Below are 17,500 nucleotides of genomic sequence, written 5' to 3'. Positions count from 1 at the left end.
TGTGTAGCGGCCCCGCGCCATCTGTATACCGTCGAGCGAGCCGATCGGGAAACACCACGGGTTCATTCGGCGAACGGCGAACCGTCCGAACGAGCTCCACCGCGGGCCTTAGACCGGCACTCAACGGATCGCGACGTCCTACAGGGGGAGAAGTGCACGCGTTCGACGGCAGATCGACAAAACGAAAGGTGCAAACGACGCGTACGCCATCTGTCACACGATCGTCCAGCGCCGCCATCGAGTCACGCTGAATCTCCCCTTTCGACCTTTCGGGTTTCTCAGGTTTACCCCTGAACGGTTTCACGTACTATTGAACTCTCTCTTCAAAGTTCTTTTCAACTTTCCCTCACGGTACTTGTTCGCTATCGGTCTCGTGGTCATATTTAGCCTTAGATGGAGTTTACCACCCACTTAGGGCTGCACTCTCAAGCAACCCGACTCTGAGGAGAGATCCTCCCGTTATCGGCAGCGGTCGCTACGGGCCTGGCACCCTCTATGGGCTGTGGCCCCGTTCAAGATGGACTTGGACGCGCCGCACGATCTCGGGATGACGGATCCTCCCTAACACCACATTTCCCGGCGTCCGGTTTCGGCCGCGGGATTCGGTGCTGGGCTTCTCCCTGTTCGCTCGCCGCTACTGAGGGAATCCTAGTTAGTTTCTTTTCCTCCGCTTAGTAATATGCTTAAATTCAGCGGGTAGTCTCACCTGCTCTGAGGTCGCATATGAAAAATAAAAATTTTTCATTCGGTCATTTCGACGATCACGACACGTCTCCCATTCCTTGCTATACGTGTTCGTCATTTTTCTTTTTAAAAAATGGCTAAGTTTACAGAAACGCTTACGATCTGACGTCTGTCGCGATTTGCATTACACGTCTCGGACACGACGACCGTCTATAACGTTCTCAACCTTAAAACGCCATTTTTTTTTTTAAATGACGACATGTTGAAGAAATAGGACGTGCTACGCCGAAAGACCAGCCAACAACTACAACAAGTAGTAGTTGGTCGCTTTCGCGTCTTAAGATGTCGCGCAAATTTACTCGCTGCACGAGAAACGCACACAAACACACGATTCTACGACACACCACGCAAGAACATGTGCCGACGTAAACACTTTCGTATTTATGATTCGCAAGGTGGACGTCCGACGGACTTTGTAAAAAAAAAATACAAAGCATACCCGTCCCGTCCTTTTTGACGAAAAAACACGCTCGAGTAAACGTCTCGGCACACGTTCGAGGCGTGCGTCGTTATATCGTGACGTAAGTGACGATCACGTACATTAATGAGTACCTATTCGACGCGTCGCAACACATCCAACACGCTCCGACGTTTTCGTCCGAAAACGAAAACCGAGCAGTCTTTGAAATTGACACGACCCTCAGCCAGGAGTGGTCCGGGAACATTATATCCGAGGACCGCAATGTGCGTTCGAAATGTCGATGTTCATGTGTCCTGCAGTTCACAAGTTGACGCGCAATTAGCTGCGTTCTTCATCGACCCACGAGCCAAGTGATCCACCGTTCAGGGTAATCTTTTTAAAATTTAAACGCTCGTTCCACAAGAACCCCGATCATGCCGATCGTCCAGCTGTCTATACACGTCTTGCAAAAATTTTTGCGTACGTGCGTACATCCGAAACGAAAATGATCTTCGTGGTTCCGAAACGTGCCACGTCTAAAATTTCGGTGTTGTGGTATGGATATTTATGATTCTCGCTCTTAATTGTCTTTCGTCCGTACTTTCTCGTCTGAAAGGGAACGCGATCGTCGGTCTCAGTTTTACGCGTACGAAAAAATTAAAAAAAATATTAACCCAAACACAAATTTGTATCCGCGCACCGAAAAAGAAGCACTTTTCTTTTTCACGCGGTCTCCGCTTTTACACGCAAAGTACGAGCATGTATGTGTGAAGATGGGACATGTTCGATACGATTTTAATTAGGAATTTGCCAATTTCCTTTTTCTCAGCAATAATTTTAATAAATAATGCTGCTTTCTCTCATAAACTACATTTTCGGTAGTTTTCCTTTATTGTGTCTTTCATTTAGTGTGCGTGTGTCAAGCACTTTAAAAAGTGTGACGAAGAGACGGTTTTTGATCGATCGGAATCAACACATCATTACATCATCGTACTCGTTATGAAAAAGCGAATTAGTATCCGCCGTAAGCGAAAAGAGATTTTCGCGGGCGGTCTTTGTGTTCGTGTTTCAATTTTCTTTCTATATTTTTTCGTCGCCAAACCGAAGACAGATCGTGAATTTTGACGAAAAAATCTATAGACGTGCCAGACTGAGCGTCTAACATAAAATCCTCAAGTTTACCGTTCTATATCGTGACTTAATGACGATTGACGGTGTATATAATTTTGAAATGGTGCAGTCGTACGCTCCGTAAAGAGAATTTTACCGTTTCTAACGAAATCACTTTACCACATCTACCAAAAACATTAAAAAAGCAAGGTGTGATGTGTGTGTGATCGCTCGTTTAACGGCGCTTTCAAAAAACTCTTTGAAGCGTCTAACGACGAACATCATTCACGCGAATCGTAAAATCGGGAGCGTTTCTCGCCGGTCCCGTAGCCGGGCGTAAATCATTTAAAACCCACGGAGTCGTAACCTAATTCGACACCTGCGATTTTCTTCTTTCTCGACTACTCTGCTACATCCTCTCCGTGTGTCCGAAAAAAGAGGACTTCTAACGTCTTTCGACTTTCGCGGTGGAGTTCACAACTTTCCGCGATCCGGTCGAAAAACCGAAAGCGTCCCTCCTTTTTTCCATCATTGGAAAAGATCGAGAGATAGTACAAAAAAAATCAAAAAATCTAGGTACCCGAAGAAACAGCCGTATGCCCGAGCGAATTCGGTTTTTCTCGTTCAAAAAAGGTGAAAAACTCGATCGCAAGGACCGGCGCTGCGGGCCAGCGTAACGCTATTGTTTTTCCGAATATGTACGATTCGTAGTTCAAAACGTCGTACACACGGTGTTTCAAAAAGAAACAAGCAACGGCACGACAAAAGATCGTGCCGTCGACTCCATGTCATCGACGACGGTGTTGTAAAAACATAAAGTGTACATCGACACGATCAAATAAAAATGCATAATAATAAATTATACATATGTCAAAATTCGTGTGTACGAGGACACGTTAATGATCCTTCCGCAGGTTCACCTACGGAAACCTTGTTACGACTTTTACTTCCTCTAAATGATCAAGTTTGGTCATCTTCCCAGCGACATCGACGACGTCGAAACGCCATCGCGTACCGGTCCGAAGACCTCACTAAATCATTCAATCGGTAGTAGCGACGGGCGGTGTGTACAAAGGGCAGGGACGTAATCAACGCGAGCTTATGACTCACGCTTACTGGGAATTCCTCGTTCATGGGGAACAATTGCAAGCCCCAATCCCTAGCACGAAGGAGGTTCAGCGGGTTACCCGGACCGCTCGGTCAGGGAGGACACGCTGATTCCTTCAGTGTAGCGCGCGTGCGGCCCAGAACATCTAAGGGCATCACAGACCTGTTATTGCTCAATCTCGTGCGGCTAGAAGCCGCCTGTCCCTCTAAGAAGAATTGTTTGTACGCCGACAGTAAAAACCGCGCACGACCACCGGGCGAACCCAGGATCGACGGGCCTTTGGGATGTCGAAATACGCCTATTTAGCAGGCTAGAGTCTCGTTCGTTATCGGAATTAACCAGACAAATCGCTCCACCAACTAAGAACGGCCATGCACCACCACCCACCGAATCAAGAAAGAGCTCTCAATCTGTCAATCCTTCCGGTGTCCGGGCCTGGTGAGGTTTCCCGTGTTGAGTCAAATTAAGCCGCAGGCTCCACTCCTGGTGGTGCCCTTCCGTCAATTCCTTTAAGTTTCAGCTTTGCAACCATACTTCCCCCGGAACCCAAAAGCTTTGGTTTCCCGGAAGCTGCCCGCCGAGTCATCGGAAGAACGTCGGCGGATCGCTAGCTGGCATCGTTTATGGTTAGAACTAGGGCGGTATCTGATCGCCTTCGAACCTCTAACTTTCGTTCTTGATCAATGAAAGCGTTTTTGGCAAATGCTTTCGCTTCTGTCCGTCTTGCGACGATCCAAGAATTTCACCTCTAACGTCGCAATACGAATGCCCCCATCCGTTCCTATTAATCATTACCTCGGGGTTCCGAAAACCAACAAAATAGAACCGAGGTCCTATTCCATTATTCCATGCACACAGTATTCAGGCGAAGTTTTAGCCTGCTTTAAGCACTCTAATTTGTTCAAAGTAAACGTGCCGGCCCACCTCGACACTCAATGAAGAGCACCGCGGCGGGATTGAGTTGGGCCGCCCTCTCGAGCTAAGCCCACCGGCAGGACGTCCCGCGGCACGCCAGTTGACACCGCGAACGATGAACCGGCGGCGCGGGACACAGATTCGACTACGAGCTTTTTAACCGCAACAACTTTAATATACGCTATTGGAGCTGGAATTACCGCGGCTGCTGGCACCAGACTTGCCCTCCAATTGATCCTCGTTAAAGGGTTTAGAGTGTACTCATTCCGATTACGGGGCCTCGGATGAGTCCCGTATCGTTATTTTTCGTCACTACCTCCCCGTGCCGGGAGTGGGTAATTTGCGCGCCTGCTGCCTTCCTTGGATGTGGTAGCCGTTTCTCAGGCTCCCTCTCCGGAATCGAACCCTGATTCCCCGTTACCCGTTACAACCATGGTAGGCGCAGAACCTACCATCGACAGTTGATAAGGCAGACATTTGAAAGATGCGTCGCCGGTGCGAGACCGTGCGATCAGCGTAAAGTTATTCAGAGTCACCAAGTTGTACGATGACGGAGACCGCCACCGATTGGTTTTGATCTAATAAAAGCGCTCCTTCCGTTTCCGGTTGGAGCTCTGTTTGCATGTATTAGCTCTAGAATTACCACAGTTATCCAAGTAAATGTGGGTACGATCTAAGGAACCATAACTGATTTAATGAGCCTTTCGCGGTTTCACCTTAATTTGGCTTGTACTGAGACATGCATGGCTTAATCTTTGAGACAAGCATATGACTACTGGCAGGATCAACCAGGGAACTGCGTTCTTGTTTTAAAATAAGAGAGTTTTAGTCTTTCTTTCCTTCTAGTCATATAAGCTACAATAATCGTAGAATTTCGGAAAGACACCTGCTGCTCTTATAAAAAACTGAACACTTTCCTATTATTGTTTTGAAGAAAGTGTGCGTGTCTGCGAAACGAAAACCTCGTAAGAAGAGACGTAACGCCACGCGATCTTTCTGGATGGAAAATTTTTCGACATTTTTTTCACATCATCCTTGATTGAATCTCCTGCAACAATTTTATTCTTATTCATCCGTTCTAAGTTGTCGTCGTCGTCGAAATAAATAATTTGTACACACTTCGGGGTACACGTTTGTCAAAATTCATGAAATGCAACGTAACATTTTTACTTTAATAAATTTTTACAGTGCATTCAGATCGACTAAACGAACAACGACGGATGAATTGATTTATGGATTTTTATTTGTTGCGACTCATCGGAGGAGAGAGTGAAGAAAAAATAATCCAATATCATGGTTACGGAATAATTTTCTATGACTTTTTCATCCTTGTTTGAATCTTGCAACAATTAATTTTATTCATCCGTTCTAAGTTGTCGTCGTCGTCGAAATAAATAATTTGTACACATTTCGGTACACGTTTGTCAAAATTCATGAAATGCAAACGTAACATTTTACTTTAATAAATTTTTACAGTGCATTCAGATCGACTAAACGAACAACGACGGATGGATTACTTATTTTTGTTGCGACTCATCGGACGAAAAGTAGAAACATAATCCTCCATTGTAATATAGTTTTTACGGAAAATTTTTCTTTTATTTTATATCCTTGATTGAATGCTGCATTTTATCCGTCTTTTTTTCGTCAAAAACAGAGATCAATGCGATTCATCGGACGAAGAAATAATTTCCCAGTTCAAAATTTAGAGATTTTTGGGCACATCGACTTGAAATTTTATCGTAAAGAAAAAATATCGTCGTCGACAAGCAAAAGTTCAAACATTCTCCATACTCTTCGCTAGATTGAAAGCGACGGTTTATTGTGAGATTTCTCTTTAGAAATATTCACACGTTACGAGTTTATGAAATTTTATTTATTTCAAAATTCTCGCTCGGACTTTAGTGAGTTGACGCATTTGTTAATTTTTGGTCGTTCTGACACGAACACATAAAATCTTTGATTGCATTTGGACCGCTAACATAGAAACGCTCGCCGCATCCGCAATCTCGCTGTGCATGGTCAATGGCAAGATTTGTCATCCCTCAAACGATGGTGGGTCCACAGGGTACACATTCCGGCCATCGTCCCAACTACGGGTAAGTCGCGGTGTACGAGAGGTAACAAGATAATCGGACGCACATAAAATCACATTTCGATCGTACGCTTTTGTCCGCTGCTACATACCACCACTACTATCCCTATATATGCCAGCGCGGCAGCGTTCAGCTCTGAATCACTCGATGCGCGAAACGGTCGAAATCCCATAGCGCGCCGGCCGCTCGCTATGGGCGAGGGGTCGGGTAAATCGGTCTGATCGCTCGGTGCAAAAGTCCGTTTGGGTACTTAGAGACGGAATTTTAAAATTCTGATTTCGCAGATCAATTTCAAGGGTCATTAGGACTCGAATGCCGTTAACGGTGTTTTGAAAAAAATATTTTTTACGTTTTTACGGCATTTCGACCGAACACCTCAGTTCCGACTTCGGACTTAGAATAATTTTCATCAAAATTTCGAACGCCTCAGTTTCCAGAGGGTTTTAGATCCCGTTTAGTTAGGGGTTTGAAATTATCACAGCCACCCTTGTTTGGTGTTAGTTCGACCGTAACTTTTGTTCGTTTGCATTTAATTTCGATTTTTCTGGGACTTTTGGTCAATGTAAATTTATCAACCGCTACACTTCCGACTTCGGACTTAGACGAATGAGCGCCGAACGCTACAGTTTCGACTTCGGACTTAGAAAAATTTCGCTCGACCGCCACAGTTTCGAATTGGACTTAGAAAAATTTCGGTCGAACGCCTCAGTTTCGAATCGGACTTAGAAAAATTTTGGTCGACCGCTACAGTTTCGACTTCGGACTTAGAAAAATTTCGTTCGAACGCTACAGTTTCGACTTCGGACTTGGAAAAATTTCGCTCGACCGCCACAGTTCCAACATGAGACTTAGAAAAATTTTTATCAAAAATTCGAACACCTCAGTTTCGACTACGGACTTAGAAAAATTTCGCTCGACCGCCACAGTTCCTATTTCGGACTTAGAAAAATTTTCATCAAAATTTCGAACGCCTCAGTTTCCAGAGGGTTTTAGATCCCGTTTAATTAGAAGCTTGAAATTATAAAATCTACCTTCTATCGATGTTAGTTCGACCCAAACATTTGTTCGTTTGCATTTAATTTCGATTTTTCTCGTACTTTTGGTCAATGTAAATTTGTCAACCGCTACACTTCCGACTTCGGACTTAGACGAATGAGCGCCGAACGCTACAGTTTCGACTTCGGACTTAGAAAAATTTCGTTCGAACGCTACAGTTTCGACTTCGGACTTGGAAAAATTTCGCTCGACCGCCACAGTTCCAACATGAGACTTAGAAAAATTTTTATCAAAAATTCGAACACCTCAGTTTCGACTACGGACTTAGAAAAATTTCGCTCGACCGCCACAGTTCCTATTTCGGACTTAGAAAAATTTTCATCAAAATTTCGAACGCCTCAGTTTCCAGAGGGTTTTAGATCCCGTTTAATTAGGAGCTTGAAATTATAAAATCTACCTTCTATCGATGCTAGTTCGACCCAAACATTTGTTCGTTTGGATTTAATTTCGATTTTTCTCGGACTTTTGGTCAATGTAAATTTGTCAACCGCTACACTTCCGAGTTCGGACTTAGACGAATGAGCGCCGAACGCTACAGTTTCGACTTCGGACTTAGAAAAATTTTGTTCGAACGCTACAGTTTCGAATTGGACTTGGAAAAATTTCGGTCGAACGCCTCAGTTTCGAATCGGACTTAGAAAAATTTTGGTCGACCGCTACAGTTTCGACTTCGGACTTGGAAAAATTTCGATCGAACGCCACAGTTCCGACTTTTTTTCGAAACTGTAGCGTTCAGTCAAATTGCCGTAAAAACGTAAAAAACTTTTTTTACAAAACATGGTCGACAGCATTCGAGTCCTAATAATCCTTGAAATTGATCTGCGAAATCAGAATTTTAAAATTCCGTCTCTAAGTACCCAAACGGACTTTTGCACCGAGCGATCAGACCGTTTTACTCTACCCCTCGCCCATAGCGAGCGGCCGGCGCACTATGGGATTTCGATCGTTTCACGCATCGAGCGATTCAGAGCTGATCGCTGCCGCGGTGGCATATATAGGGAGTAGTGATGGTAAGTGGCAGCGATGACGGACAAGTACGCACGATGAATGGATTGACATGAAATCAAATGTGCGCGTCCGTACGATCTGTTACCTCTCGTACATCGCGACCCCGTTTAATGATATTATGCTAAATTAAAAATAAAAATACATCGATGAAATAAAAAGTGGTAAGTCTCTAGAAAGACAATATACCGCTGTGAATAAAAATTTCTCGATGAATAGCGAAATGTGAATTAGTCCGCCTGTAACGTGCATTTTGCGAACGAATTAGCTAATTCACCGCTAGTTAAAAAACGTGACCACCCAGTGCTCTTATCCAAAGTCGTCTGCAAATGAGATGAAATTAATAATCTTGACTCTAATGCAGACGACAAATTGAATTGAATAATTTACTTGAATAATGTGACGGATCTATAAAATAAAACACAAAGCCCGAAACACCAAGCAGTAAAAATCTCGATTATTGTTCCGCCCGTTGAAAAACAAAAGATCCGTCACATGGTAAGCAGAACTGGTGAAAATTGTGAAAGACTTGTTTCTCCTCCGATAACAAGCTTGAATTAAATATGATCGAGTGAATGATATTGGAAACCAAAGAACGAAACTGAGGAGAAGCAAATGTTCAGTAATATATTATGAATAATTATAATATTAATATAAATAATAATATTATATTAAAAATGGGAATTGTATGTGGTTGATGGAAAAAGTTTTTTTTTCTGTTGACCGCTACAGTTCCCAATTTGGACTTTAAAAAAAAAAAAAAAAAAAAAAAAAAAAAATTGTGTATACGGAAGGTAAAAAGCAAAAAATAAAATATTTTATTATTTTTTTTACTTTTTTTACGGGTCCCTACCGCTACAGTTCCCACTGAATGTGTCCTTTTCGCGCTAAGTCCATGCAGTCGCTACAGTTCCGAAACTGGACTTGTAAAAATTTCGACATTTTTGAACGCATCAGTTCCGAACGAGGTTTCAAAACTGTAGCGTTCGGTGTAAACGCATCAGTTCCGAATGAGTTTTCGCAACTGTGGCGTTTCATTTTTGTGCTTTCATGGTTGCATAAACAATCGCCAGTGTGAACGCTTCAGTTCCGAATGAGTTTTCGAAACTGTAGCGTTTCATATTTGTGCTTTCATGGTTGCATAAGCAATCGCCAGTGTGAACGCTTCAGTTCCGAATAGATTTTCGAAACTGTAGCGTTCAATGTGAACGCTTCAGTTCCGACTTTGGACTTAGAATAATTTTCATCAAAATTCGAACGCCACAGTTTCGAAAGGGTTTTAGATCCCGTTCAGTTAGGGACTTAAAATTATGACATCCACTTTCGATTAATGTTAGTTCGGTCCGAACTTTTGTTCATTTTCATTTAATTTCAATTTTTCTCGGACTTTTGGTCTTTGTTAATTTTGTCCTTTCGAAACTGTAACGTTCAATGTGAACGCTTCAGTTCCGAATAAATTCTCGAAACTGTAACGTTCAAAGTGAACGCCTCAGTTCCGAATAGATTCTCGAAACTGTAGCGTTCAATGTGAACGCTTCAGTTCCGAATAGATTCTCGAAACTGTAGCGTTCAATGTGAACGCTTCAGTTCCGAATAGATTCTCGAAACTGTAGCGTTCAATGTGAACGCTTCAGTTCCGACTTTGGACTTGGAATAATTTTCATCAAAATTCGAACGCCACAGTTTCGAAAGGGTTTTAGATCCCGTTTAGTTAGGGACTTAAAATTATGACATCCACTTTCGATTAATGTTAGTTCGGTCCGAACTTTTGTTCGTTTTCATTTAATTTCGATTTTTCTCGGACATTTAGACTATGCGAATTTTAGATTTTTCAAGCTGTAGCGTTTGGCGAGAACGCCGCAGTTACGGACAGGTTTTGTGTCAGACTTTCAATAATCTGAAAAAACTCCGAAAAAAGAAAATAATTAGTGTTTTCATGGTTGCATAACAATTTAAAATTCATGCACAAAAATAATCCATCTATATTTCCGTTATTCAAGAATGCAAAGGAAAGACGAAAGTTCGGCAACAATTAGTTTAAGCGGTTGCATAACCATTCAAACGTTATGCTTAAACACAATCCATTTACGATATATAATAAAAATAAAGCTTTATTATCAACTTTGAAGTCCATTCTATTGCTGATCTTTAGACCTATAGATTAGGTCAAGATGTCAAATGTCAAAAAACAACTACAGGTTCCTGTATTTGTAGCAATGCTGGCGCCATCTGTAGAACAGTTACCTAAACTTGAAAGTCAAAAAAATTACAGCTTTCTGTAACTATTAATGTTGGTATCGCCACCTGTTAGTCGAAAACATAATTTAGTGGCGCCATCTATATGACAGGTCTGGAACTTCACAAATGTCAAAAATTACTGGTTTTTACTTTATTTACATATTTTTTTTGAAATTTGGCGCCCATTTTGACCCAAAAGTGGCGCCATCTATGTGTCAGGTCTGGAACTTCATAAATGTCAAAAATTACAAGATTCTGGGTTCATTTACGTATTTTTCTTGAATTTTAAGCATAATTTGACCTGACCTGACCCTAAAATGGCGTCATCTATGTGTCAGGTCTGGAACTTCAGAAATGTCAAAAATTACTGTTTTTTCCTTTATTTTACATATTGTTTTTGAATTTCGGCGCCTATTTTGACTCAAAAATGGCGCCATCTAAATGACAGGTCTGGAACTTCAGAAATGTCAAAAATTACAAGATTCTGGGAAGATTCTGGGTTAATTTACGTATTTTTCTTGAATTTTAAGCATAATTTGACCTGACCTGACCCTAAAATGGCGTCATCTATGTGTCAGGTCTGGAACTTCAGAAATGTCAAAAATTACTGTTTTTTCCTTTATTTTACATATTGTTTTTGAATTTCGGCGCCTATTTTGACTCAAAAATGGCGCCATCTAAATGACAGGTCTGGAACTTCAGAAATGTCAAAAATTACAAGATTCTGGGAAGATTCTGGGTTAATTTACGTATTTTTCTTGAATTTTAAGCATAATTTGACCTAACTGACCCTAAAATGGCGCCATCTATGTGTCAGGTCTGGAACTTCATAAATGTCAAAAATTACTGTTTTTCCTATATTTTACATATTGTTTTTGAATTTTGGCGCCTATTTTGACTCAAAAATGGCGCCATCTATGTGACAGGTCTGGAACTCACAAATGTCAAAAATTACTGTTTTTTCCTATATTTTACATATTGTTTTTGAATTTTGGCGCCTATTTTAACTCAAAAATGGCGCCATCTATATGACAGGTCTGGAACTTCAGAAATGTCAAAAATTACAAGATTCTGGGTTAATTTACGTATTTTTCTTGAATTTTAAGCATAATTTGACCTAACTGACCCTAAAATGGCGCCATCTATGTGTCAGGTCTGGAACTTCATAAATGTCAAAAATTACAAGATTCTGGGTTCATTTACGTATTTTTCTTGAATTTTAAGCATAATTTGACCTGACCTGACCCTAAAATGGCGCCATCTATGTGTCAGGTCTGGAACTTCATAAATGTCAAAAATTACTGTTTTTCCTTTATTTTACATATTGTTTTTTAATTTTGGCGCCTATTTTGACTCAAAAATGGCGCCATCTATATGACAGGTCTGGAACTTCAGAAATGTCAAAAATTACAAGATTCTGGGTTAATTTACGTATTTTTCTTGAATTTTAAGCATAATTTGACCTGACCTGACCCTAAAATGGCGTCATCTATGTGTCAGGTCTGGAACTTCAGAAATGTCAAAAATTACAAGATTCTGTGTTAATTTACGTATTTTTCTTGAATTTTAAGCATAATTTGACCTGACCTGACCCTAAAATGGCGTCATCTATGTGTCGGGTCTGGAACTTCAGAAATGTCAAAAATTACAAGATTCTGTGTTAATTTACGTATTTTTCTTGAATTTTAAGCATAATTTGACCTAACTGACCCTAAAATGGCGCCATCTATGTGTCAGGTCTGGAACTTCATAAATGTCAAAAATTACTGTTTTTCCTTTATTTTACATATTGTTTTTGAATTTTGGCGCCTATTTTGACTCAAAAATGGCGCCATCTATGTGACAGGTCTCGAACTTCACAAATGTCAAAAATTACTGTTTTTTCCTATATTTTACATATTGTTTTTGAATTTTGGCGCCTATTTTAACTCAAAAATGGCGCCATCTATGTGACAGGTCTGGAACTTCAGAAATGTCAAAAATTACAAGATTCTGGGAAGATTCTGGGTTAATTTACGTATTTTTCTTGAATTTTAAGCATAATTTGACCTGACCTGACCCTAAAATGGCGCCATCTATGTGTCAGGTCTGGAACTTCAGAAATGTCAAAAATTACTGTTTTTTCCTTTATTTTACATATTGTTTTTGAATTTTGGCGCCTATTTTGACTCAAAAATGGCGCCATCTATATGACAGGTCTGGAACTTCAGAAATGTCAAAAATTACAAGATTCTGGGTTAATTTACGTATTTTTTTTGAATGTTAAGCATAATTTGACCTGACCTGACCCTAAAATGGCGCCATCTATGTGTCAGGTCTGGAACTTCAGAAATGTCAAAAATTACTGTTTTTTCCTTTATTTTACATATTGTTTTTGAATTTTGGCGCCTATTTTGACTCAAAAATGGCGCCATCTATGTGACAGGTCTGGAACTTCACAAATGTCAAAAATTACAAGATTCTGGGAAGATTCTGGGTTAATTTACGTATTTTTCTTGAATTTTAAGCATAATTTGACCTGACCTGACCCTAAAATGGCGCCATCTATGTGTCAGGTCTGGAACTTCAGAAATGTCAAAAATTACTGTTTTTTCCTTTATTTTACATATTGTTTTTGAATTTTGGCGCCTATTTTGACTCAAAAATGGCGCCATCTATATGACAGGTCTGGAACTTCAGAAATGTCAAAAATTACAAGATTCTGGGTTAATTTACGTATTTTTTTTGAATGTTAAGCATAATTTGACCTGACCTGACCCTAAAATGGCGCCATCTATGTGTCAGGTCTGGAACTTCAGAAATGTCAAAAATTACTGTTTTTTCCTTTATTTTACATATTGTTTTTGAATTTTGGCGCCTATTTTGACTCAAAAATGGCGCCATCTATGTGACAGGTCTGGAACTTCATAAATGTCAAAAATTACTGTTTTTCCTTTATTTTACATATTGTTTTTTAATTTTGGCGCCTATTTTGACTCAAAAATGGCGCCATCTATATGACAGGTCTGGAACTTCAGAAATGTCAAAAATTACAAGATTCTGGGTTAATTTACGTATTTTTCTTGAATTTTAAGCATAATTTGACCTGACCTGACCCTAAAATGGCGTCATCTATGTGTCAGGTCTGGAACTTCAGAAATGTCAAAAATTACAAGATTCTGTGTTAATTTACGTATTTTTCTTGAATTTTAAGCATAATTTGACCTGACCTGACCCTAAAATGGCGTCATCTATGTGTCAGGTCTGGAACTTCAGAAATGTCAAAAATTACAAGATTCTGTGTTAATTTACGTATTTTTCTTGAATTTTAAGCATAATTTGACCTAACTGACCCTAAAATGGCGCCATCTATGTGTCAGGTCTGGAACTTCATAAATGTCAAAAATTACTGTTTTTCCTTTATTTTACATATTGTTTTTGAATTTTGGCGCCTATTTTGACTCAAAAATGGCGCCATCTATGTGACAGGTCTGGAACTTCACAAATGTCAAAAATTACTGTTTTTTCCTATATTTTACATATTGTTTTTGAATTTTGGCGCCTATTTTAACTCAAAAATGGCGCCATCTATGTGACAGGTCTGGAACTTCAGAAATGTCAAAAATTACAAGATTCTGGGAAGATTCTGGGTTAATTTACGTATTTTTCTTGAATTTTAAGCATAATTTGACCTGACCTGACCCTAAAATGGCGCCATCTATGTGTCAGGTCTGGAACTTCAGAAATGTCAAAAATTACTGTTTTTTCCTTTATTTTACATATTGTTTTTGAATTTTGGCGCCTATTTTGACTCAAAAATGGCGCCATCTATATGACAGGTCTGGAACTTCAGAAATGTCAAAAATTACAAGATTCTGGGTTAATTTACGTATTTTTTTTGAATGTTAAGCATAATTTGACCTGACCTGACCCTAAAATGGCGCCATCTATGTGTCAGGTCTGGAACTTCAGAAATGTCAAAAATTACTGTTTTTTCCTTTATTTTACATATTGTTTTTGAATTTTGGCGCCTATTTTGACTCAAAAATGGCGCCATCTATGTGACAGGTCTGGAACTTCACAAATGTCAAAAATTACAAGATTCTGGGAAGATTCTGGGTTAATTTACGTATTTTTCTTGAATTTTAAGCATAATTTGACCTGACCTGACCCTAAAATGGCGCCATCTATGTGTCAGGTCTGGAACTTCAGAAATGTCAAAAATTACTGTTTTTTCCTTTATTTTACATATTGTTTTTGAATTTTGGCGCCTATTTTGACTCAAAAATGGCGCCATCTATATGACAGGTCTGGAACTTCAGAAATGTCAAAAATTACAAGATTCTGGGTTAATTTACGTATTTTTTTTGAATGTTAAGCATAATTTGACCTGACCTGACCCTAAAATGGCGCCATCTATGTGTCAGGTCTGGAACTTCAGAAATGTCAAAAATTACTGTTTTTTCCTTTATTTTACATATTGTTTTTGAATTTTGGCGCCTATTTTGACTCAAAAATGGCGCCATCTATGTGACAGGTCTGGAACTTCACAAATGTCAAAAATTACTGTTTTTTCCTATATTTTACATATTGTTTTTGAATTTTGGCGCCTATTTTAACTCAAAAATGGCGCCATCTATATGACAGGTCTGGAACTTCAGAAATGTCAAAAATTACCAGATTCTGGGTTAATTTACGTATTTTTCTTGAATTTTAAGCATAATTTGACCTGACCTGACCCTAAAATGGCGTCATCTATGTGTCAGGTCTGGAACTTCAGAAATGTCAAAAATTACTGTTTTTTCCTTTATTTTACATATTGTTTTTGAATTTCGGCGCCTATTTTGACTCAAAAATGGCGCCATCTAAATGACAGGTCTGGAACTTCAGAAATGTCAAAAATTACAAGATTCTGGGAAGATTCTGGGTTAATTTACGTATTTTTCTTGAATTTTAAGCATAATTTGACCTGACCTGACCCTAAAATGGCGCCATCTATGTGTCAGGTCTGGAACTTCAGAAATGTCAAAAATTACTGTTTTTTCCTTTATTTTACATATTGTTTTTGAATTTTGGCGCCTATTTTGACTCAAAAATGGCGCCATCTATATGACAGGTCTGGAACTTCAGAAATGTCAAAAATTACAAGATTCTGGGTTAATTTACGTATTTTTTTTGAATGTTAAGCATAATTTGACCTGACCTGACCCTAAAATGGCGCCATCTATGTGTCAGGTCTGGAACTTCATAAATGTCAAAAATTACTGTTTTTTCCTTTATTTTACATATTGTTTTTGAATTTTGGCGCCTATTTTGACTCAAAAATGGCGCCATCTATATGACAGGTCTGGAACTTCAGAAATGTCAAAAATTACAAGATTCTGGGTTAATTTACGTATTTTTCTTGAATTTTAAGCATAATTTGACCTAACTGACCCTAAAATGGCGCCATCTATGTGTCAGGTCTGGAACTTCATAAATGTCAAAAATTACTGTTTTTCCTTTATTTTACATATTGTTTTTGAATTTTGGCGCCTATTTTGACTCAAAAATGGCGCCATCTATGTGACAGGTCTGGAACTTCACAAATGTCAAAAATTACTGTTTTTTCCTATATTTTACATATTGTTTTTGAATTTTGGCGCCTATTTTAACTCAAAAATGGCGCCATCTATGTGACAGGTCTGGAACTTCAGAAATGTCAAAAATTACAAGATTCTGGGAAGATTCTGGGTTAATTTACGTATTTTTCTTGAATTTTAAGCATAATTTGACCTGACCTGACCCTAAAATGGCGCCATCTATGTGTCAGGTCTGGAACTTCAGAAATGTCAAAAATTACTGTTTTTTCCTTTATTTTACATATTGTTTTTGAATTTTGGCGCCTATTTTGACTCAAAAATGGCGCCATCTATATGACAGGTCTGGAACTTCACAAATGTCAAAAATTACAAGATTCTGGGTTAATTTACGTATTTTTCTTGAATTTTAAGCATAATTTGACCTAACTGACCCTAAAATGGCGCCATCTATGTGTCAGGTCTGGAACTTCATAAATGTCAAAAATTACTGTTTTTCCTATATTTTACATATTGTTTTTGAATTTTGGCGCCTATTTTGACTCAAAAATGGCGCCATCTATGTGACAGGTCTGGAACTTCACAAATGTCAAAAATTACTGTTTTTTCCTATATTTTACATATTGTTTTTGAATTTTGGCGCCTATTTTAACTCAAAAATGGCGCCATCTATATGACAGGTCTGGAACTTCAGAAATGTCAAAAATTACAAGATTCTGGGTTAATTTACGTATTTTTCTTGAATTTTAAGCATAATTTGACCTAACTGACCCTAAAATGGCGCCATCTATGTGTCAGGTCTGGAACTTCATAAATGTCAAAAATTACAAGATTCTGGGTTCATTTACGTATTTTTCTTGAATTTTAAGCATAATTTGACCTGACCTGACCCTAAAATGGCGCCATCTATGTGTCAGGTCTGGAACTTCATAAATGTCAAAAATTACTGTTTTTCCTTTATTTTACATATTGTTTTTTAATTTTGGCGCCTATTTTGACTCAAAAATGGCGCCATCTATATGACAGGTCTGGAACTTCAGAAATGTCAAAAATTACAAGATTCTGGGTTAATTTACGTATTTTTCTTGAATTTTAAGCATAATTTGACCTGACCTGACCCTAAAATGGCGTCATCTATGTGTCAGGTCTGGAACTTCAGAAATGTCAAAAATTACAAGATTCTGTGTTAATTTACGTATTTTTCTTGAATTTTAAGCATAATTTGACCTGACCTGACCCTAAAATGGCGTCATCTATGTGTCAGGTCTGG

At 39.2% G+C, this 17,500-nt stretch overlaps 3 non-coding genes across 3 annotated transcripts in view; all 3 read right to left on the bottom strand.

Moving 5' to 3' along the window:
* The window catches only part of LOC148165798 (large subunit ribosomal RNA), a 4,239-nt gene extending 3,519 nt beyond the window's left edge, over positions 1-720 (bottom strand). The window contains exon 1 of the ribosomal RNA XR_015771171.1: positions 1-720. This exon is cut by the window's left edge and continues 3,519 nt beyond it. This is a non-coding gene — a ribosomal RNA (large subunit ribosomal RNA).
* Positions 721-1,378: 658 nt separating this feature from the next.
* On the bottom strand, positions 1,379-1,535 carry LOC148165797 (5.8S ribosomal RNA). The gene has a single exon (XR_015771173.1). It is a non-coding gene; the product is annotated as a 5.8S ribosomal RNA (ribosomal RNA).
* Positions 1,536-3,151: 1,616 nt separating this feature from the next.
* On the bottom strand, positions 3,152-5,072 carry LOC148165796 (small subunit ribosomal RNA). Its single transcript, XR_015771168.1, has one exon. It is a non-coding gene; the product is annotated as a small subunit ribosomal RNA (ribosomal RNA).
* Between the last annotated feature and the right edge of the window lie 12,428 nt (positions 5,073-17,500).

Source organism: Gnatocerus cornutus, unplaced genomic scaffold, assembly GCF_029298725.1.
Source record: "Gnatocerus cornutus isolate USDA-ARS CGAHR unplaced genomic scaffold, icGnaCorn1.1 ctg00000205.1, whole genome shotgun sequence".
NCBI lineage: Eukaryota > Metazoa > Arthropoda > Insecta > Coleoptera > Tenebrionidae > Gnatocerus > Gnatocerus cornutus.
Note: the sequence above shows the minus strand (reverse complement) of the source record. Positions and strands in the feature narration are given on the sequence as shown.